This window comes from Amborella trichopoda, chromosome 2, assembly GCF_054954075.1.
Source record: "Amborella trichopoda isolate Santa Cruz 75 chromosome 2, AtrichopodaSantaCruz75HAP2 v2.0, whole genome shotgun sequence".
Lineage (NCBI taxonomy): Eukaryota > Viridiplantae > Streptophyta > Magnoliopsida > Amborellales > Amborellaceae > Amborella > Amborella trichopoda.
Window position 1 is genome coordinate 24,277,794 of NC_142337.1, and position 24,857 is coordinate 24,302,650.

Consider the following 24,857-nt stretch of genomic DNA (forward strand, 5'->3'; position numbering starts at 1 on the left):
AAAAAAATGAAACATAAAGGCAATTGGGTTCCATAATCAATGAAAGGGGCGAGAGAAAAGAGAAAAAGAGAAAAGAGAAAAAGAGAAAAGAGAGAGAGGAGAAGGAAAAAAAAATGAAACATAAAGGCAATTGGGTTCCATAATCAATGAAAGGGGCGAGAGAAAAGAGAAAAAGAGAAAAGAGAAAAAGAGAGAGATTTATGCTAAACCCAAGAGTACCGACCTATCAATTTCTCTCTCCTCTCAAAACGTGAATATTCAAATTTTATTAAGCAAAGGGTTCCCTTTGTACAATGATATAAGGTGATATATATAAATTTTTGTTCAAACATGGGTGGATTAATCAAAATCTATTCTAATTGATTTTGCCCCTGCCCAACAATTCATGAAAGTTTACTTTGGTCTCTGCCGCAGCCTTAGCATGTACATGATCTTCCATAGCCAATTTGGGGTTGCTTCGGCACTTGTTTAGCAAAAAGATGATTACTTTCTTATTGAGCTTGGCATGACGATCGATTTGGTGCCAACTTCGAATCACATATCACGTTTTTAATCCTCGATCATACGACTCGAAAATTGCACGAATATTAAAACTTTGGATCAATAGTACGCTCGATTTTTTATGTATTTCTTTGATTTTTTCAGTGGATCACATTAAGTATGTCGTCACGATTGCATTGCAATAAGCACAGCTCGATTTCATGCCCAAATGAAGATTTGACACTTTAAGGTTTTTGGCCCGAATCTAGAATCTAGCAGCCGGAATTTACAGCAATTTTATCAACTTCGTGCGTGAAATCCGAATGTTCATCTCGTGCGGGGTTCAGCCCAGATGTAGCCTCATACCTTACACACGCGATGGAACTGGTTTTGCATCGATCCGATGTGCGAGTGCCGTGATTTGGCTACGCGAGCGAGATGTGTCGCTGTTGATTTTCCTACAACTTTCATTACGAATAGGTAACTTCTCTCTAGCTTTTCTCCCTGCACGGGTGTCGTCACGGGGCGTGTCATATATCAAAACACTCGTCTTAACGAGACAAACATGCTCACAAAATTTGAGCGTAATCTGACTCTGGACGAGGGATATATAGGTCTCCGAAGTCACTTCCTGAAACTGCAAAAACAGTCACCATTAATGTGATTTGATGTAAGGAGGCTACATGGGAATAGCGTGCGGCCTATCGTTTTTTAATGCTTCACCTATAACTTTGCACTAGAATGCCTGCTTTAGCCAAAACTTGACCTTCAATGGTTTTCGACAGTGCCGGATCCAATGGCGGTGGTCCCACAGCTGTTTAGCGTATCGAAAATAGAGTTCTTGTTATGGGGTATGTTTCAAGGTATGAGAGGCTGATTTTTTCCGAAATTGTTTATTTGTGTTCACTACCTTAAACATATCAGATTGCGACGAAACTTGGCAGGTGGCTTTTTGAAGTCCTTAGAAACATTTCCGCCTATTCAAGAGCAATTATGAGAATGTCGAGAATTCCATTGTAAATAGGGGCTTTATTAACTGACTTCCACTTTATTCTGTATCGGGGATCCAAGGCACTGAAAAATGTCTTCAAACAATCTAAAATTATTAAATTATAAAAGGACTACGTGTAAGTGATCTAGACCGTGAAGAAAAGAAAACTAATGAAAAAGAAAAAAAAAAATATTATATACTCCGACTAAATAAACGAGTTGTTCTTTCAAAAACAAACGGAGTCATACCTTAAGTGTCTGTGTATATCATAGAGGCATCTACGACTCTTATAAATATCAACCCTGTCTGATAAGGCAATGAAATTTATTCAGGACCTTTTTTAGGATCTGGGCATCCATTTGATAAGATAGATACTCCGTTTATTTCCCATGGATCTGGAATGGGTTGTAGGGACTTCTCGAGTGAAGCTCGCACTTGTACAAGCAATTTGGTTTTCAACTTAATATAACTAGGGGTGTCATATCTACCATTACTCAATTCCTTGAAACCAGTGTTTTAAAAATCGGCGAGTCGAACCGAAGCCCAGTTCGACTCGGGAACCGGTACAGTCATGCCGGTTCCGATACAAAACCGGGAATTGTCCGGTTCTAAAGAAGAACCGCCGGTTCTAGAGAAGAACCGCCGGTTCTAGAGAAGAACCGCCGGTTCTAATCCTGTTCTACCCGGTTCAGCCCAGTTCCTTCTTTCAAAAACAAACGGAGTCATACCTTAAGTGTCTGTGTATATCATAGAGGCATCTACGACTCTTATAAATATCAAACCCTGTCTGATAAGGCAATGAAATTTATTAAGGACCTTTTTTAGGATCTGGGCATCCATTTGATAAGATAGATACTCCGTTTATTTCCCATGGATCTGGAATGGGTTGTAGGGATTTCTCGAGTGAAGCTCGCACTTGTACAAGCAATCTGGTTTTCAACTTAATATAACTAGGGGTGTCATATCTACCATTACTCAATTCCTTGAAACCAGTGTTTTAAAAATCGGCGAGTCGAACCGAAGCCCAGTTCGACTCGGGAACCGGTACAGTCGTGCCGGTTCCGATACAAAACCGGGAATTGTCCGGTTCTAGAGAAGAACCGTCGGTTCTAATCCTGTTCTACCCGGTTCAGCCCAGTTCCTTCTTTGCACACGTGCGGCACACACGTGCACTCGTACGACACGCACATGCACTCGTGCGACACGCACGTGCACGCTTGCGACATGCACGTGCACGCGTGTGACACGTGTGAGATTACCATAATATTTATACATAAACATTTTAACTTATATTACATAGGTATTTATATACCCAAGTGGAATACCCATCTTTCGATGTGGGATAATCCCAAACATCATTAAATGAAAAGGGAATTTAAATATATTATATTAATCATCAAGTTATTACCACATATGGTGAGGTGGCGTGGTGGTTAAGACCTTTGCTTCTTCATGTGACCTCTCAAGGTCGAGTCCCTTGTGGGCATTATTTTTTTGTGTTGTATAGTTTTTGTTGTATATATTGTATAAATATTTTTGTAAATAATATAAAAAACATAAAAAAATAAAAATAAAAAAGTTAATTTTTTGTATAGCAGTTAATTTTTGTTGTATATAGTGGTATAATTATTTTTTAAATAATATGAAAGGCATAAAAAAATAAAACATAAAAAGTTTATTCTATTTGAAATCTCCATCTTTCTACTAACCATCTCTTTCACGAAATTTATCATAGAAACCTAAAAATATACATTTTTGAAAAATTGAAGTGTTATTTCCAAAATTTGTACGCATTTTATTAATTTTTACATTGATAACCAAATCTTTTATTTTATTTATTAATTTTTACATTATAAATCATGTAATGTATTATTTTTCTTACAGTTGTCAATAATACATTTTAAATTAGATAATATTATAAAATATTTTTAATTTGTTATAATTTGTCTAATAAAATAATTATAAAATGTAAACTAATAATTATAATTTCAGTATATAATATTATAATTAGTTAGGTTTTAATAATTTTGGATTTAGTTAGTTAGGCTGTAATAATTTGGATTTTTTTAGCAGATTAGGGTGTTTCATTTATTAGTCTACTCTTTATAATAGTCCATGTATAATTATATATTTTATCTATGATAATACTATGATTTTTCTTTTATGTGATGCAAATTTAATGGATAACATAAGTTTATACAGGGAAAGAGCATCTCAATATTCACAAATTGATGAAAAAAATGAAAGTTAATAATGTAGTACCTTCATTTCTTATTGGATTCCTAAAAAACAATATTTATAATGAATTTTAATATTTTTTTTGAAGCTTTAATCCAACCGATTCAGCCGATTCCCTATCCGGATCACCGATTTGCCGATCCGGATCGGTTTTTGAGATGCCCGATCCGGATCACCGATCTGCTTTTTAAACCATTGCTTGAAACTATATTTCCACTACGAATCTTTTGCTAGCTCAAAAGGCATTAACGTAAAAAAATCTGGGTACTGCCTGATCTTTTGCCTCGCAATAGATTGGGTCCAATTGCCTTGAGGAAGGGTCATCTATCCTTCTCTTGTTACTGACTAGATCACGCTTTAATGCAGTTTCTTCAAACACATTGTCCTTGCAACCCCCAAAGCTTTCTTAAGAGTTACTAGGTATTTTCCTTTACAAGGCTCTTGCAGTGTGTTGATTAAGGGTTATTTGTTGTAGTGTTTCACAAGGATATTGCAGTCCCCTAAGTTGTTCAAGGGTCACTTTGTCTACTCCTTTACAAGACTGAATCCTTTCGCTTCTAATTTTTAGAAGATGGGCCTTCACTCAAGAATTGTTTTAAAATCGGGATAACCCAATCAACTCTTTTGATCAAATCGAGATATCTCAAATCTCACTAGATATAGTACTACACTACAATGATTTCAACACTCAAATAACATGCCCAAGATGCAATAACAAATGTAATATAATTGAGAAAATATAAAAAACAATAAAACAAACAATATGAGAAATCTTCAAAGTACAACACTAATGAAAGTAGAGATGGACATGCACATATATGTGGTTGACTCAAGATGGGCCACGTCCACGGGCAAGATGGTAAATACGGCAAAGATGTATTCACTATCAAGAGAAAAAATTTACAACGAGTTATGTACAATTACCTCATACAATCTTCAAGAATGCTTAAACAAAAGAATTTCCTACCATAAAACTACTTATACTCGACTCATTTCTTCGACTCACCAATGCTGCAAAAAAATGCTGACAAAAAACGATGCAAAATGTACCCCAAATTGTAGTGCTAGGATTTTGTTGCAAAACCCTAATTTCAAGTTCCCTTTCTCTCTCACTCACTCACTCACCCACACGTTCCTCTCTCTATCAAAATCCTTTCAAGGGCCCCCACTAAAAAAAAGTCTATTTTTAATGACGAAAATACCTTTTAATAAGAGGAAGAATGCCATAGGGCAATAGGGTGTAATGTTTGATCACATCCCAACAAGAATAACTTCCATGGAAATTGTTTGTGCAAAATTTGCAGACCCAAGTACTTGATCCACCTCTAAATCTTCGATTCTCTGTTATATTGAAATAAACCCACAAGGGTGTGACATGGGATTGGAGACTAGCCATAATGAAACTTACAAGAATTTTACTTTCTCAGAACTTTAATCAACAACAACACTCAATGAACTTGCATCCTAAACAGAGGAAACATGAAAAAGGTCATATGATTGCGCTGTATTAGATTTCACCGATCAAGCTTATTAGTGACTCAGAGCATGCAAATTAACAGGAAAAATTGGGGATTATGATAGTTTGCAAAAAAGAATGAAATTCCTAGCCTTTTTGTTTGAAATTTCAGGGGTTTTTAGGCCCAAGAAAAGACTCAAAAAGTATTGTACCATCAGAAAATGCATGATCATAGGCATTTGAAAGTCGACAAAATAACTCATCTTCTCCCTCTTCAACTAGTTGAAGAAGAAAGCCCAGAGAAATCGAGAAAATATGGGGATTTATTTTACCTGGTTAAGTCTACGGATGAGTTTCCGGCGAAGTTTCACTGAATTTCGTTTTGGCCCGAACTAAGGCCAACACCTCCCTCTGAGAGAAGAGATGTATATAAATAGCTACCGTTTAAAGGCGCTCTGTATGTTCAAAATGAAGGGTTCAATTCAGCATCAGTTGCAGTCGCCCAGGCTTCCACTGCATCATCGTTCCAGCTTCAAAACTTCTCGTGCGGTACAACCAAACCTAATTTTCTCTCTCTTAGTCTCTTCTCTATTAATATGTACCAGAGAATCTCAATTTTTTCTCTCTTCTTTCTCATGTACCAGAGAATCTCAATTTCTCTCTCTTCTTTCTCATGTTTTACTTTTATGGTCTTCCATTTCCTCTGTTCACTCTCAAATTCTGTGAGCTGGTATTGCATTTTAGAGGTTAAAGCCTGGAGTATCTCCTTTGATCGAAATTTTTCTTAGAAATTCTTCAAAAAGAGTACTGATTATAGAGAAAAATTTTCGAATTTCCTTGAAAGAGTACTGGCTATCGTGTTATCCGGTGCTCTTGCGATCAAATTCCCTATTTTCTTCCTTTCTGGTTTGTGTGATTCGATTCCTGAATATCTCGTTAGTTTTGTTCATTTTCTTCTTTTTTATTTGATATTTTTTATGCATCTTGCTATTGAACAATCTCGCTGTTTAGGATTAATGCCTTAATGCAAGCCTGAATGTGTCTGTTTTTCTGTTGTTTTTCATTGCCAAAGAGAGAGAAACAAGAGTGAGAGGATAGAGAGAGGGGTAAAAAATGTTGTTTCCTTGATTTACAGAGAACTGAAATCTCGTTTTCATTATCAAACTAGAGAGCTGAACGTCTAGTTTACCTTGATCCAGAGAGCGCAAAAGGTGAAAGCCTTATTTTCCTTGCGTGTGTGTGTGTGAGAGAGAGTTTCATTGCTGAGTTTCGCAAGATATCAGTTTCAACTTTCACTATTTTAATTTTTAAACCTTGACTTTTCTCAGCCTTCTCCTGTGAAAGATGCGGGAAAGTTCCAGCCAGAGGAGGCCGCCATTAAAGATCTGATCCCTGAAAATAACACTCTAGCTAGCTTCTTACCAGAAACCCCAGACGTCAGCCCAGAAACCAGCAAAATTGCAGGTCTACACAAGCAAGAGCGGCACATCTCTATTAACCACGAGAGCAAAGAAGAAGAGGAGGTAAAGGATTCTGAGGAGAAACTCAAAGAAGAAGATGATGTAAAGGATTCAGAAGAGAAGCTCGCTTTTGCTGCATTTTGTCTTTACAGAAAAACTCATGATGGAGAGACAATGAGTGATTACAACACTGGTTTGGCCGTGGCACGCGATGCCCTAGCTTATGCTTTCTGGATGATGGCCCTGCTCCTGATGTTCTTCCTTTTCATCAAAAACCCTCATCGCTCTCTCTCGATCTGAGTCCTTTGGGCCAACTCCCACTTGATGGTACCTCTCTCTCTCTGTCTTTCTCTCTCTCTCTTTCTCTTTCTCTTTCTCTGTGTGTGCTTGCGTGTCGGTGTTCGGCAAGCATCCAGCAACTTGTTCCGTGACTTTGCATTCCTTTTGCTACCTCAATGGCTTTCAACTACCGAGTATTTTCAATATTTGCATTAGTTTATAGATATGTTTGGTTTAAATCAATTTTAGAGTTTAAAACTTCATAGCCAGAGGTAAAAATAGATTATCGGGTTATTCTAAAAATAATTTGACACTATAATCGACAAAGTTTGGAGTTGCCTCTTATTTTGATTGTGTAATGCTGGAACATCATATAAATCGGGATTGTATACAACAAACCGTTTATCTTTGATACAAAGGTGGTTACAACTCCCGACAACTATTTTGATGTGAAATTTAATAGCTTAGATGTGTCACACAGTTCAAGCCATTTTTTGAAAGTTTGAGCTTGGTCAATGAAATAATTGCAACCACCCAATTTCACATCTAATAGTCAAGATTAATGTGACCACCTTGTATCAAAGGTAAATGGTCTTTGTTACGCCCAAAAAATTCGTGGAAATAAGTCTTCCTTGTTGATAGACCTTTGGATATTTTATGTTTTGTTTTTCCAATTGAATTAGTCCCGGTTGTTATGAGTTAAGTTTGAATTAGTTAGAGTTGTTAGCAGTCTACCTATTTTGTTGGAGTCTTTGTGGGAGTCTACCTATCTTCTTAGGATGCAACAGATGTATTATCAGTTTATTTAAGACTCATGAGAATAATAAGAAAGGCATGCAAATTTTCACCTTTTCACTTCTGTGTAATATTGGAGGTTCTGGTTCCCTCGAAGTAACCTACAGTATTTCCTCTCTTGATCACCACCTAAACTCAAGATAGGGACAGGACAACAAACTGAATATAGCTTGGCCATACCAAAGTGGTATCAGAGCCTGACAATGGACCAACGGGTGGAGCAGATAGAGAAGACTATGGAGTCGCTCTTAACAGGCCAGACGGATATCTTGAATCAAATAACTGAGATATTCAACAAGCTCAGTACTCGTGTAGATCAAATAGTTAGTGAATATCTTAATAAGATTGCTGAAAATTCTGCAGTCCATATGGGTGTTCAAGATGGATGTCTAGGAGGTAATGACGGCTTTCAACAGGTCAATTCTACTGGCTCCTACTCATCTAGACTTGTGAAGTTGGATTTTCTCGGTTTTGATGGCGAAGAAGACTCAACCAGTTAGTTGTGCAGGGCCGAACAATTCTTCCATCTTCATGGGACACCGGTAGTTGAATGTGTCTCTTTGGCATCCATCCATCTTGAGAGTGATGCACAATTGTGGTATCAGTTGCTAAAACAAGAGATGATTTTCATCTCTTGGGAGGAATTCAAAGAGGGGCTTCAATCTCGATACGGTCCTAATCGGTTCCTCTATTTTTTTGGAGAACTCACCAAGCTGCAGCAAACCGGGATGATACAAAAGTATCAAACTAGGTTTGAAAAGCTGCTGGTCAAGGCTGTGCCTCTACCTCAAGCACGACAAGTGAGTTGCTTCATCAGTGGTTTACGGGATACAATTCGCATTGATGTACAAGCCAACAGAGCCCGAACCTTGTCTTTAGCCATTGGGTTGGCCCGTTTGTACGAGGCAAGAGACCTCTCCCACCGAAGGGCAAGTTCGTCAATTCCAAAAGCTGGCTATCAATCTCATAGTGCCACTACCACAAGTTCACCCACAATGCTAGTGAAAAGAATGACAACTGAGGAGTTGAATGAGCGACGACAGAAGGAGCTCTGTTTTAGATGCCATGAAAAATTTGGGTTGGGGCTTCGCTGCAAGAAGTTGTTCATGATTCAAGCGACCCTAGAAGACAAGGATGGCAACGTATAAATGGAAGATGATGGTAGTACTAGTGAGCAAGTTGAGGAAATACATGAGATATCTTTACATGCTATTGCTGAAATCCGCGCACCAGAAGCAATGCGAGTTAAAGGAAGTCTTCAACACAAGGCAGTCACTGTGCTCATTGACTCTGGAAGCACTCATAACTTTGTGAGTGAAACCTTGGCCAAAGCGGTGGAACTGCAGCCTATTTCAGGCGGCAGATTGGAGGTGATGGTGGCTTCAGGAGAGAAATTAATTAGCCTAGGTAAATGTTCTCACTCTCAATTAATTCTACAGTGAGTCCCTATATTTGTAGATTTCTATTTATTACCACTTGAGAGCTATGATGTTGTTTTAGAGACTCAGTGGTTGAGTACACTGGGGCCCATTGTTTGGGATTTTTCCAAACTACAGATGAAGTTTAGTGTGGCAAGAAAGGAAGTGGCACTACAAGGTTTGTACATCCCAGAAAATAAGGTTATTAGCAACCTACAGCTGCAAAACACAACTCGAAAGGCAAAGGGAGGAATCTTGCTACACTTGTTTTCTATAAGAGCCCCCCAAACACAACTAGCTCGTCCTCTTATGCCTTCACCAGTGCAGCAACTTCTTAATAAATATAAAGAGGTGTTGGCTGAGCCCAAGGGCCTTCCTCCCAGGCGTACACATGATCACAAGATTCCACTGCAGCTCGGTCAAGGACATGTTTTTGTCAAGCCATATCGATAACCTCAATTAAGAAAACAGAAATAGAGAAATTGGTGGTTGAGATGCTGTCATCTGGTGTGATTCGACCAAGTAATAGTCCCTATTCTTCTCATGTTATCTTGGAGAAGAAACATGACGGGTCATGACGAATGTGTGTTGATTACGGAGCCCTAAATCGAATCACAATAAAAGACAAGTTCTCAATTCCTGTGATCCATGAGCTCTTGGATGAGTTGAATGGAACACAATTCTTCTCAAAGTTAGATCTTTTTTCCGGTTATCATCAAATACAGGTGCATTCGAGTGACGTGGAAAAGACTGCCTTTCGAACTCACCAAAGCCACTATGAGTTCCTAGTAATGCCATTCGCCCTTACCAATACCCTCTCATCTTTTCAAGCGCTTATGAATGAGTTATTCAAAGTTTATTTGAGAAAATTCGTTCTAGTTTTCTTTGACGACATTTTAATACATAGTAAGTCATGGGCTGAACATGTGAAACATTTAGAGGTTGTATTTTCAGTTTTAAAGTCTAACCAGTTATATGTTAAGCTTGAAAAATGTCAGTTACATATATGAAAAAATATATATTTTTATAAAAATGAATCCTTGGTGACTGACATACATAGTTATACAAATATATGTAAAGCTTGAAAAATATATAAATATAAAAATATATAGTTATACAAATATATTTTGTCAGTTACATATAGTTATAAAAATGAATCCGTGGTGATTGACATATATAGTTATACAAGTATATTTTTACACACACACACACACCCACACACACACACACACATATATATGTAAAAATATAGTTGTATATACATATATACATATGATTTAAAATATGTATGATAAGAAAAGGAAGAAGAAAGCAGGAAAGAAGTAGTTTTATTCCAACCCCCACCAAGTATAGAAACCGGAAAGTTCAGTCTGCAGGGAATAAAGAAAAAAGAAGACAATAAGGAGCTGGTTGATGAACTAGCTAAAAGGCATTCAAAATTAGACATTGATGATAAGGATATGAGAAAACCTCCTATTGGTGAGTTGCAGGTTTTGCAGAAAGATCAAAGTTATATAGATTAAGAGATTTCTCAAATAGAGAATGCTTTTAAGGTAGAAAGCTTAGATATTAATAGAATAGGCTACGGGAGAAATACAAGACTAGTCTCCCAAACTAGAATGTATTATCCTCGACCCACTCCTGTAGACCTCCAAATAGAAGAAGATCTTATTTCCAGTTCAGTTTCATACTTTGGTAAGACTATTGTTAATTGAAGCATAGACGGTATGTCTGAACAATGAACAATAGCAATCCCTTATATGTCCATTTTCTTCTGATAGGAAATCTTTTATAATCCATTCTTTATCAATGATAAACTCTTCTTTACTTAGGATTGTAAGAAGGTCAAAGTCAAGCTCGGATGGAGTCTGTTCTTCTGGTTCAGTTTGGGAAGAACTAGGAGTGTTAACCTTGTACACAAGATGTTGGACTTGATTTGAAGTCTTTCATAGCCCTTCTAAAATTATTCTTTCATTGATTCATTTTTATAACTATCCCACCATTTTACCGATATTTTTTGGCATAGTTCTGAGATATAGTCCCATCTGTCTTCTTTGTCCTCCGAGATCTGGTATGTCCATTTAAGGATCTAAGGGACCTGATATAAAACCATAAAATATAGATGATAATTTCTTTTTAAACAATGTTTATTATAGTCAGAGAATTTTCTCTGTGATATTTGTAATTTTGAAGGGAGTATGTGTTCGCACTGATAATCGGTGAGTTACACTCAAAGCACTCTTACAAACACTCAAAGCACACTTAGAATGAACCTGGGCTCTGATACTAGTTACACAATGAACAATAGCAATGATTTCTTTTTTAATAGTAGAATAGTTTTGTTGAGCCGGGTTCTATATTTTTGAAGTAAACCGGACCAGCTGTTCTTGGTTATGAAGTTTTTGCCTCCCAGTCCTTGCTCTGAAGTATCAGTTTCAATGATCTTAAAGGCTATAGGACTAGACAACGCTAAGCAGGGTAATTCTTTGGCTTTAAGTTTTATTTTTTTGATGGCTTTGGTATGTTCGTCAGTCCAATTCAGAGGGTTCTTTTTTAACCGTTGAAACAGAGGCTTAGCATCAATTGCAAGATTTTTTTAAAAGTCCAAAATGTAATTTAGGTAACCAAGAAATCGTTGGAGTTCTATTTTGTCTTTAATGATGTCTGGGAATTTTGATGCAAATTCAATTGCCCTATCAATGGGAATAATTCTTCCTTGATAAATGTGATGTCTCATAAACCTTATTTTTGTTTGAAAAAGATTTATCTTTTTTGTTGACACTACCAATCTAGCATTCTTAATAGCTTTTAGGAATGTACTGAAATGTTTCCAATGTTGGTCAATTGATCAGAGAACACAAGTACATCATCAATATACACAATCATAAATTTAGTCTAAGGGTTGAATATATCATTCATAATATTTTGAAATTCAGATGGTGCATTTTTTAAATCGAAAGGCATAACGTTCTATTCGTAACGCCCAAATGGGACATTAAAAGCTATTTTGTATCTATCTTTTTCTATTATTTGGACTTGCCAATATCCAGATTTTAGATCAAATTTTGAAAAAACACAGGCATTTACCAATTTATCTAAGAGATTTCTTATGTTTGGGAATGGGTACCAAATCCATCTTAATGCCTTACTTAATGGTTTATAATTTATAACCAATTGAGGGGGTCCTCTTTCGATTTGAAAAGCCTTTTCAACATAAAAAGCTGAGCAACTCCAAGGCGAAGAACTTTTTCCAATAAGTTTTTTATCAAGTAATTCTTGTATTTCTTTTTTACAAATTTCTAAGAGCTGCTATTCATTTGAATAGGTCTTGCTTTGGTAGGGATTTTCCATTCATTAAAATGTAGTTCATACGGGAGTTCAACTATATGTTGTTTTCTATTTCAGAAAGCATTAGGGACAATGAAGCATATTTCTTTTTCAAGAACTATTCTAAAAGTACAAATTTTATGTTCTAATTCTAGAGATAACAATTTTTCCTCAATGGTCTTATACTTAATTTCTTCTTTTAGATAATAAAGGAATTTCTCCTTAGTAGAGATTTTATTCTTAATATTATTTATTTCATAAACACGAGGCTTATCTATAAAGGTAAATTTTACCTCATGTCCTTCAATGCCAGCCTTAATTCTGGTGAAATTTCACTAGCAAATCCCTGCGGTAACCTTTTCCCCTTCTCCGGTACCCCCAACAAAAAAAGAACTACTTCCAGAGTTCCTCATTGTTCCCCAGTGAGCTCCTTGCCTTCCTCACCTTGTCAGCAACCCTCTCCGGTAACAGTAACCCTTTGCGAAGGCCCATGTGCTACCTCTTGATGCTCTCTATTCTCAGTCGAAACTTTGTATTTAAAGTTCTTCCCGGCAAACTCCTGCAAACCTTCTCGAGTACCCTGCGTTCTTGTCGGAGCTCTCGACATAAGCTTCTCTCTCTCACTTTTCCTTAGCCTTTGGTAAAATGGTGAAAAAAGGGGTTTACCCTCGTAAATAGGTCACGTTTCCCCGAAGTACCCCTCACAAACTGAGAATGCCAGTCAGGTACCTGAAGGCCAAATGGCAATGGGACAGACCGGGTCGAACTCAGACCCGAGGCTCGAAACAATGGTTACCGCCGCCCATGAAGCGTCAAGCGTCAAACAGACCATGTTGGGCTCGGACCCAAAGCCCAAACACAGGTCACCACCCCCCATGAAACCCCAAGCATAAGGAATCAGCACCGGGTCGGGCCCAGGCCTGAGGCTCCAACTCAGAGAAACGCCGCTCATGACCAACGCCGGGTGTGAAAGTCATATACCAACGTCGTGTGCAATGCCGCTTGTGACCAACATTGTGCGTGAAGGACCATTCAACACCGTTTGTGTAATTATCACCCATGCTAGCGCCACATGTGTTGCCATTGCACTTGACTAGCGCCGCGTGTGTTACCACTGTGCACGACTAGCACCGCATGTGTTACTGCCATCCATGCTAGTGCTGTGTGTGTCTGAGCTCTGTTACCGTTGTGCGTGCTGAGCCATATTACCACCGCATGTGTTACAGTCATCCACGTTAGCACCGTGCATGTCTTTGTGTTAAGCCTTGATCACCGCCGAAGGTGTTCTGCCATCACCCCAAGTAGGAGTTACACCTGTACTGCAGCCCGTCATCCCTAGTGGAGTTAGGTGTATGCCAAAGAGAGTCATGCTTACCTCTTCAATTCCCATGGGTCTGTTTCACACCAAGTCATAATCCCTTTGCTATCTTATCCTCAGAGATTCGGGTTACCTTCCATAAGCCTATTCCCCATGGAGTCTCATCTTTCACCCCAGGGAGTCATACTTGCCCCCCTTAATCCTCAGTGAAGCCCGCTTCCATTTACCATCTCTATCTCAGCCCCCAGCTTGTGTATGGCCTTAACCATTCTATCCCCAAGGAGTCGGATTGTCATCCATGATCCCATTGCCTATGGAGCTTTACTCACATGGCGACCCACACAATGGTCCATGCTGCATGACCCTAAACTACACAACCATGATCTAGATGCACGACCCTAAACTATATGGTCCAAACCATACGACCTTAAACTATAGCAAAGGTCTCGTTGCAATACCATAAACTGTATGGTCCTAGCCGCATGACCTTAAAATGCATAGCCATGGTCCAAACTATATGATCATAAACTATAGCGAAGGTCTAGTTGCACGATCATAAACTGCATGGCCCTAGCTGCATGACTCTAAATTGCACAGCCATGGTCCGAGCTATATGACCTTAAACTATAGTGCACTTCCTGACCGCATGACATTAAACTTGTTTGCCCAGGTCTTAGAGGTATGACCTTAAATACGCCCCCACACACGAGCCACGCCCTTTACGTGTGTCTTCAAGCACGCCTTCTCTAACCGACTCGTTCGTGTGCGCACACCACCTTTAGTAAATCCAGCTTCCTTCATTACCATTCATTATTGCCAGTGACCTCACCCGCGCTCACAAACAGCGAGCCACCCCGCCATCCATACTAGCTGTCAGCTAGTGGGTCCCCACCATTCACCTTCCATCCATACACCATCCATCTTTTATAGGTAGCCTCGTGCCATCTCACCACAGTGAGTCAAACCACGACCATACTCACTCCATGGCCTCCACAGACTGCCATCCATCTCCACCATGATCTATCTATATGACCCTAAACTATAGTGCATGTCCTGACCGCATGACATTAAAAGGCTTTGCTCAAGTCTCGAAGGCATGACCTTAAACACGCCTTAAAAAAAAAAAAAAAAAGAAGAATAATGGGTAAGGTGTATACCTGAACAAGGGAATGCCATGAGTAAAAACGACAGACAGGCATGGTCACGAAACCACAGTAAAAGAGTTCCGTGAAAGTAAAAACCCGAGCACGGGGAAAACCTGAAAGGGAACATGAGTAAAAATGGAAGAAAATGGTGGACATGGCCGAAAGGTCAAGGGTAAAAGAGCCCCAAATAAACAGAAGTTGTTGAAAATCGTCTCTACGGCACCACTTCCCCAGTTCAAGTAAAAACCCGCCAAGGGCGCTTGGACTAATAAGAAGGTTGATGCAGCACACGCCTCATGGGCGGCTTCAATCAGTATTCAAAAGAAAAAATCCTTGGTGTTAGAATGCCTTAATATCAGGACTCAAACATACGAGCTTCAAGAAGAATTTGACATTCTGAGTTTGTTCACGAAAGGACCCATAAGTCAGAAGCATCATCAAGACGACAGGTCAGGGTCCCATGTTAAAGGAGCGCATTCTCAAGAAGTCAAACAAAAATAAGAAAGTCATTCCGACAAGCCTAAGATCCCACCAGAGGCTAACTATAAAGCTAGGAAAAGATGTCAGGGTGACGCCGAGCCAAACCCCTCCCTAGATGACAGGCTCAGTTCTGGATAGGCCAACAAAAAGACCCGACTGGACCCAACAGGACAGGGCCACAGAGGTACCCTGCTTGTTAAAGCATATCTGGTGCAGCAGCACATATGCCAACCAAGGGCTCCTTGACTGTCTATCCAAAAAAAAGCTCCTGACGTGGATGATGAGCATTCCATGCAGTGTCCCCCATTGACAGCAAAAACCTAATTCCCTGACGTAGATGATGGACATTCCATGCAGTGTCCCCCACCGGAAGACGCAAAAACCTTGACTAATTGGGAAGAAAGCCCTTAAGAAAGGCGCTTGACTGCTAAACAAGCCTGGATTCTTACCAACTGGGTCTACAAGCTTTTGAAAGCCCCCAGCCGTCGGAACCTGAAGTGAGCTCCTGACGTGCATGATGGGCATTCCATGCAGTGTCCCCACCAGTAGCTCAAGTCTCTTTCCCCCTGAAGTCTCCACGGATGGACCTGCACATTGCATCCAAACTTCTGAGCATATTAGTTAATACATTGCATGAATATCTTCTCGGCGTTCATGTGGTCCTATGGCTAGGAAGAAAAAAATAATAAAGCTGAGGAAATTTTCCAAATGTTGTCCTTCTCACTTCTCTCGAAGCATAACATTATGTGGGCTAAGTTGTTTGAAGACATTTTTCAGCACCTTGGGTCCCCGATGTGGAATAAAAGAAGTCAGGCAATAAAGCCCTGATATACCTTGCAATTTTTGACAGTCACAGAATTTCCTTAGAATTGGTTAAAATATTCCTAAGCACTTCAAAAGGCCACCTAACAAGTTTCGTCATAATCTGACATGTCTAAGCCAGCGCAGACGAAGAAACAATTTAAGAAAAATCGGCATCTAGCACCCCGAAGCGAACCCTGTAACTAAAACTCTATTTTTAGTGTGTCAAATAGCCATGAGAGCACCTCCATTAGATCTGGCAGGGTCGAAAACCTATAGAGGTCAAGTTTCGGCTTAAACGTACAGTTCAGGATGAAGTTATGGGTGAAACATTAGAAAGGGGTAAGCCGCAGGCTATTTCCGGCCCTCCCTATGCTAATCTCCATTAAAGGAGACTGGTTTGCACAGTCATAAGCAGCAACTTTGGAGGTTCATATCTCACTCGTTTTGAGTCGGATCGTGCTCAAGCTTTGCAAGTGTACTCATCTCGTTGAGACAAGCGTTTTGATATGTGGCACTCCCCATGACAATGCCCGAGCAGAGAGAAAAACTAGAGAGAAGTAGGTGATTTGTGAAGATAGTTGCAGAAAAATCAACAGTAGCACGACCCACTCGGGTGGCCATATCATGACGCTCGCGTACCCGATCGATATGAAACCAGTTTCATCACGTACGTAAGGTTTAGGGTTATGACTGGTTCAAACACCGCGCATGAACAGTTGGATTCGGCACATGAAGGCCTCAAAGTTGCTGCAGATTATTGTCTGCGGAATTCAAGATCCGATAAAAAACCCAAGATGATGAAATCTTCGTTCGGGCACGAAATCGAGCTGCATTTGTTGCAACGCAATCGTGACGACATGCTGAGTGTGATCTAGTGAATAAATCATGAAAAAAAATCAAGAAATGAGCGCACAATTGATAGGAAGTTTTCAAGATTCATACAAATTTCAAGTTACGTGATCGTGGCCTAAAAATGTGATCCATGGCCCGAAGTTGGTATCAAATCGATCGTCATGTCGAGCCCAACGAGAAAGTAATCATCTTTCAGCTAAATAGGCTCTAGGGCAACCCCGAATCATCCATGGAAGATCACACACGTTCTATGGCAGCAACAAGGACTGTTTTGGAATTTCATATATTGTTGGGCATGAGCAAAATCGTCATTTTACACCCATTTTTTGATTTTTTTTAATTAAAATAAATTTTAATTATTATCTTTTAGGCTAGATTTTGGACATCCACCAATGTTTGGGCCCAATTCTATAAATACATGCTAAACGTAATTGTAAGGAACCCCTTTTTCATTCTGATTAATGAAAATTGAGATTTAGCTTTGATTGAGGGTCATGTCCAAGATAAAGAGAGAGGAGAGAGAAGATAATTTTTGATACCCTTTAGTGAACATAACTTTCTCTCTCCTCCTCTCTTTGTTTGAAGATATTTTTCAACACCTTGGTCTCTGATGCGGAATAAAGAGGAAGCCAATCAAAAAAGCCTTAACATCAGTGAAATTCCCAACAGTCTTAGAATTGTCTTAGAATGGGTCATAATCTTATTAAGCACTTCAAAAGGCCACCTGCCAAGCTTTGTCTCAATCTGACATGTTTAAGGCAACGCAAACAAAGAAACAATTTCGAAAAAATCAGCCTCTAGCACCTTGAAACGGATTCTCATAAGTAGAATTATATTCTTGATGTGTCAAACAGCTGTGGGACCACCGCCATTGGATTTGGCATGGTCGAAAACCCTTATGGGTCAAGTTTCAACTTAATCGGGCATTCTAAAACAAAGTTATAGGTAAAAGACCAAAAAGGGGGAGGCCGCACGCTATTCCCATGTGGCCTCCCTACACCAATCTCCATTAAAAGAGGCTGATGTGCACAATCCCTCACAGCAACTTCAAAGACCTGTATCTCACTCGTTCTGAATCGGATCGCTCTCAAATTTGGTTAGCGCGTTCATCTCATCTAGACAAGCGTTTTGATATGTGGCACATGAGGAGGGAGAAAAACTAAAGAGAAGTTGATGATTCGTGAAGATGGTTGGAGAAAATTCAGCAGCAGCACACCTCACTCAAGTGGCCAAAATCACGACGCTCGCATATCCGATCGACGTGAAACCAATGACATTATGTGCGTAAGGTTCAACACTATCTCTGGTCCGAACCTCATCTACGATGAACAGTTGGATTTCACACACTGAGGCATCAAAACTGCTGTAAATTCTGACCATCGAATTTCAAAATTTCGACCAAATATCCAAGTCGACAAAATCTTGGTCCAGGTACGAATTCGAGCTGCGTTTGATGCCATGCAATTATGATGGCATGCTCAATGCAATATAGTGAAGAAATCACAAAAAAACCTGAAGAAATTAGCCCACTATCGATCTGAAGTTTGCAAGATTCATCCAAATTTTGAGTCGCATGATCATGGCTTAAAAATATGATCCATAGCTCGAAGTTGGTATCAAATCAATCGTCATGCCGAGCCAATAAGAAAAAAATCATCTTTCGGTCAAACGGCATCAGAGCAACCTTGGATCATCCACAGAAGATCACGCAAGTTTTAGGGTAGCAGCATGGACAATTTTGAAATTTCACATATTATTGGGCAGGGGCAAAACAATTCTTTTGAACCCAATTTATAATTTCTTTTAATTCAATTAAATTGTAATTATCATCAATTTAGGTATTTTTTATGCATCCACTTATGTTTGGGCCCAATTCTATAAGTACATGCTAAACACAATTGTTAAAAGACCCCTGATTATTCAATACTCATACATAAAATTTGAAAGTTTTCGCGTTCAAAATTGTGGATATATCTTGGAGAGAGAGAGAGAGGAGAGAGAAGAAAAGGGCCAGTATCTTTTGGTAAGGTAATTTTCTCTTTCCTCCTCTTTCCTCTCTTTCTCTCTCCTCTCATCTTTCTCTTTCTCTCCTCTTCTTTTCTCTCTCGTACTCTCTCCTTCCCTCATCTCTCTCTCCTCTCATCTCTCTTTCTCTTTCTTCCTCTGTTCTCTCTCTTTCTCTATCCTCTTCTCATTTCTCTCTTTCTCTCTCCTCACCTGATCTCTCTCTCCACCTCTCATCTCTCTCTCACTCTCCTCCTCTCCTCTCTCGCTCTCTCCTCCTCTCATCTCTTTTTCTCTCTCATCTCGTCCATCTTTCTTTCCTATTTCCTCTCTGATCTCCTTTATCCAGTTTCTTTCTTTTTCTTGACGTTTCATTTCTCTCTCTTTTCTTTCCTACTGTCTCTCTTTCTCTATCTCCTTCTTCTCTGTTCATACATGGGAAGTCTATCTCCTAGTATGATGTCTTCTTGCTTCAGAGACACGAACAACGAGCCGAGCCTTAACCCGAGTGGCAGGTCAGGCCTCTGTCAAAGTCTCCTTGTCTTCCGTTCTGTCATGGACGGCGGAAGCACATCATCGTCCATGTGCTCTCTCTCTTCTTAATCATCTTTTATGGATGGTAGAAGCATACTGTTGCCCACATTTTTTCTCTCTCCTCTTAGTCTCTGTCATGGACGGCGAAAGCACATCGTCGACCATATTTTCTCTTTTCTCTTAATTTTATGTCATGGACGGTGGAAGCACATCACCACTCATGTTTTCTCTTTCTTCTTAATCATTTTTCATGGATGGCGAAAGCATATCGCTACCGATGTATTCTCTCTCTTCTCTCATTCTTCTGTCATGAAAGGCGGAAGCACATCGCCACCCATGTATTCTCTCTATTCTCTCATTCTTCTGTCATGGACTGCGGAAGCACATCGCGGCCCATGTTTTCTCTCTTTTCTCTCATTCTTTTATCACGGACGGTGGAGGCTCATTGCTGCCTGTGTTTTCTCTCTCTTCTTACCCTTCCGTCATGGGCGGGGAGAGTTCATCGCCCTCCATGTTCTTTCCTATCTTTTCTCTCATCGCCGCCCATGTTCCCTTGCTCTCTTCTCTCTCCTTCTTCATTCTTCATTCTTTTTCTTATCTTTCCTCTTTCCATTTTTCCTTTCTCCTCATTGCTTATCTCGTCTTCTTCTCACATGCACGACATCTGTAGTATTATGCATGTTCCTCTTTCTCTCTCTTCTTTCTTATCTTCTCTTTATTTCTCTCTCCTCCTCATTTCTTTCCCTTTCTCTCTCCTTTTTCCTTTTCTCTCTCTTCCTCTTCTTTCTCTCTCCTCTTCTTCTTTGTCTCTCTTCTCTTCCTCTTTCTTTCTCTCTCTTCACTCAACATGCACAGTAGTGGCCCATTGTTATGCATGTCTTTCATTCCCTTCTTCTTTTTCTCCGCTCTTTCTTTAATCATCCTCCTTTCCTTCATAATCTTTCCTCTCTCTTTCTTGATCTTCTTTCTTCACTTTCCTTTTTTCTCTTTTTTCCTTCCTTTCTCTTGCCTCTTTTTCTTAATCTCTCTCTTCTTTCTTTATCCCTATTTCTTTTTTTCTCTTTCTTCTCCATTCATGCATGAAGGATCCTATCGTTGGGTATGATATCCTCCTCCTGAAACATGCACAGTGAGCCGAGTCCTGACCTGGGTGGCGGGCCGGGCCTCTGTCCTAGTTCTTCAAGCCCCATGTCGCACACGACAATGCTCATCGCTGTGTATGACATTCATTATCCTAAACCCTCACAAGGACATTGATCCGAGCCCTTTTTCGAGTAACGGGCCGGGTCGTGTCTGGGTCCCTTTCGACACGCACAACGATGGCTATCGTTGTGCATGTTTTTTTTCTTTTCTCTTCTCTCTTTCGCCTCTTTCCCTTGTCATGAAGAGAAGAACCCATCGTCGTTCATGTTCTCTTTCTCTCTCCCTTTCCTGTCATGGACGGTGGGATTTCATCACCGTCTATGCTTTTGTTTTTCTTCTCTCTCCTCTGTGATGGACGTCTGAACCCCATTACCGTCCATGTTTCTTTTCCCTCTCTCTTTTCTCTGTCATGAACTGTGGAACCCCATCGCTGTCCATGTTTCTTTTTCCTCTCTCTCTCCTTTGTCATGGACGGCAGAACCCCATCGTTGTCCATGTTCTTTTTCTTTCTCCCTTTCCTGTCACGGATGGCGGAACCCTCATCACCGTCCATGCTTCCTCCCCTTTCTCTCTCCTCTGTCATGGATGGTGAAACCCCATCGCCGACCTTGTTTCTTTTTCCTTTTTCCCCCTCTATCATGAACGGTGGGATCTCATCGCCATCCATGTTTATCTTCCTTTATCTCTCTTCTCCTCTTTCTGTCTTCTTCCTTCTCGCTCTTCTTTCTTCGTTCTTTCTTTTCTTTCAACCCCTTCTCCCTTCTCTCTTCTCCCTACTTTTCTTTCTTCTCATCTTCTTCTCTCTTCCCTTTCTTCTTTCTCTCTTCTAGTCCGTGCCTCTCTTCTTTTTCTCTCTCTTATGTCTTCTCTCTTAACCTCTTATCTTATTTTTTTCCCTCTTCTCTTCTCTTCTTATTCTTTCTCTTTCTTTCTTCTCTCTTATCTCTCTTTCTTTTCTCTTCTCCTTTCTTCTCTTTCTTTCTTCTCTCTCGTTTGACCAAGAGACAGGCTAAGTCTACCACTATCATAGTAGTCTTATCGACGAGCAGTATTACCGTCCTGCCAATTTGAGTTATCTTGCCCGTCATGCTACCACAATAGGCTAGCCATCGTACCGGGTTGGTCGGTGCTCGTTCTAACGATGAATAGTATTGCCACCGTGTTAGTCTGAGTTATCGTGCCCGTCTTGCTACCATGCCGGGTCAATCACCTACTGGTCTAGCCACTATGTCAGTTTAGCCACCTGCTCAAATTCTTCTCTTCCCTTTCTTCTATTCCATCTCTTTCTTCTCCTTTCATCACCCCAATCTCTATCCCATTACTCTTTCCTTCTTCTTTTGATTGCACATGCCTATGTGCATTAACCCAAAGACAAGGTGGGGTCCCTTGGCCCACTTGTCTTGTAAAATTAACCATGCGTGTGTGATCATAGAAACATGAGATACAGGTCAAGGAAGGTGATTTCGAACCAGTTGAAGTACTAAGGGGCTTTTCGTCGTGATTTAAGAGGGCACCCACGTGAGTCAGTCCGAGTGAGTAACGAACCTAGGTAAGGTATGTCCCGTCTCACATCAAATTCCTCTCTCATCGGTTGGGATACCTGCCCTTGTTTTCTTATAAGGTTCTAGAGAGTGCGATCTCAAGTTCTGAGTTCTCCTTAAAACCTGAGACATTTGCCACTAGGTCATCTCGGCCTTGAGGGCGAGATCGAGGCATCTAACCAATGAGCATAGGGAGAACTCTAGCTAGCGGCAGTGGAAAGGGAGGATTGTATGCACTTAAAGAAGTGAATCAAACTTGATTGTCCATAAGAAATAAATAACATCAGCAGATGTGTGGCATCAAGGTCTTGGACATTCTGAAAATAAAGTTGTTCATTTATTAGAATCGAAACAGTTGATTAATGTTGATGTATGGAATAAATCTCATTATGTTTGTGATAGTTGTCAAATGGGAAAAAGTTATAAGCTTGTAAGCTTCGGTTTAGCAGTGTTGATAAAACCTCCACTGAGCCTCTCTTTAAGATTCATTCAGACTCACGGGGCCCTGCTTCAATATTATCTAATCATAGTTATTGATTTTGTGTTGTTTGTTGATAATTATATTCGTTTTATTTGAATTTATCCAAAAAAAAAAACATCTGAATTTTGTGTTGAATTTACAAAATTAAATAAGATGGTTGACATTCAAGTTTTTCAATATGATGGAGGTGATGAATTTGCTAAGAAAGAATTTATTTCTCATCTTAATGATAATGGAATCATGCAACAAAATTTATAGCTCATCTTAATGATAATGGAATCATGCAACAATTATCATGTCCAAGAACCCCTGAGCACAATGGAATAGCTGAAAGGAAATATAAAAATATTGTAGAATTAGGCCTTACAAATATGTTTTATACAGGAATTCCAAAACCTTTTTAGGTTGAAGCATTTCATACTGCAGTATATGTTTTCAACAAAATTCCCTCTACTAGTTTAAAAATGGATTCACTATACTCATTATTGTTTGGATGCTTACCAGACTACTCCTCACTCCGAGCATTAAATTGTCGGTCTTTCTCATATCTTCTAGACTATGCCACAAACAAATTTATTCCCCGGTTTCTTCCATGTGTATCTTGGGCTATAGTGTCTAGCATAAGGGCTACAGATGTCTGCATCCACCTACAGGATGTGTTTATATCTTTAGACATGTTGTATTTAATGAAAATATATTTCCTTATGCTAACCCCAATTCTTTGTTAAATAATGCTCAGATTTAGAGGGAGTTGTCCACTTATGTAGAATGGTTAGACTGTTATGAGGCTGACTTACAGACCCCTTCCTCTTCTGGTTCATCAGCTCCCCATGACCCACCCATATGGGATGCCCTTGATGTATCTAGTCCCTCAAGTCCTTCTTTGCCCATCGCCAATAACAGCTTTCCAACTTCTGTTGTAGAGGGAGATTTCACCATTGCAACACTAATCCAAGATGTCCAGGATGATGCAATATGTAATCATGATGATAAAAATATTGTCAATCAAGAAACCAACCAATCTAATTTTTTACCATCCTCTGAGCATCATCGTCATCACATGGTCATAAAATCTCAATATGGTATTTGTAGACCTTGGATTCTCCCATCCATGGCAGCAATCTCAAGTTCTCCTACTTTTGAAGCTATCCCTTCTGAACCTAAAACCATTAAGTCTGCCTTGGGTCATCCGGGATGGCATCATGCGAAGGAAGACGAAATTGAAGCCCTACATGTTAATTCAACTTGGGAGTTAGTTCCACGTCTTCCAGGTATAAATGTTATTGGCTGTCATTGGGTCTATAAGACTAAATTAAAGCTTGATGGCCATCCTGAGAGACATAAAACTAGACTAGTTGCTAAAGGATATAATCAAGTTGCTGACATTGATTTCTTTGAAACATTCAGTCAAGTTATTAAGCTTGCTAGTATTCGGATTGTGCTCACTATAGCTATTATGTGCTATTGGCCTATCAAACAGCTTGATGTGAAAAAAGCTTTTTTGCATGGTTTTTTTTAAGGAATCTATATTTATGGAACAACTTCCTGGATTTGTGAGTTCAAAATTTTCAAATCATATCTGCAAATTAAAAAGAGCTTTATACAGTCTCAAGCAAGAACCTCGGGTCTGGTTTAATGGCTATTTATTATCATTGGGGTTTTATTGCGGCATAACTGATTCATCTCTATTTGTTTGTTGCACTACTCAAGGCACTATTATACTTCTCCTTTATGTCGACGATATTATTGTTACTGGTGATATTTCAGATCTTTTAGAATGATTCATTTGTCAACTTGGAAGGGAATTTGTAATGAAAGATATTGGACATCTTCACTACTTTCTTGATATAGAAGTATCGTATTTTTCAGGTGGGATTTTTCTCTCACAACGCAAATATGCTCGGGATCTTCTTGATCTTACTCAGATGCTCGGTACCAAACCAATTTCAACACCAATAGTAATGAAAAATAATATTCATGGGAATTCTGATCCATTTCTTGATCCATCTCTTTACTAGAGCATTGTTGGTGTACTCTAATACATTATTATAACATGCCCAGACCTTTCGTATAGTATTAATACAATTTGTCAATTTATGATGCTCTTACAA

At 39.5% G+C, this 24,857-nt stretch overlaps 1 long non-coding RNA gene across 2 annotated transcripts; it reads left to right on the forward strand.

The window, feature by feature from the left end:
• The first annotated feature begins 5,622 nt into the window (after positions 1-5,622).
• On the forward strand, positions 5,623-24,857 carry LOC18427894 (uncharacterized). Of its 2 annotated transcripts, XR_016050491.1 has the most exons (3): positions 5,623-5,714; positions 6,494-6,952; positions 24,616-24,857. It is a non-coding gene; the product is annotated as an uncharacterized LOC18427894 (long non-coding RNA). The 2 variants fall into 2 exon arrangements; XR_016050490.1 differs by lacking the exon at positions 24,616-24,857 and having other exon boundaries at positions 6,494-7,108.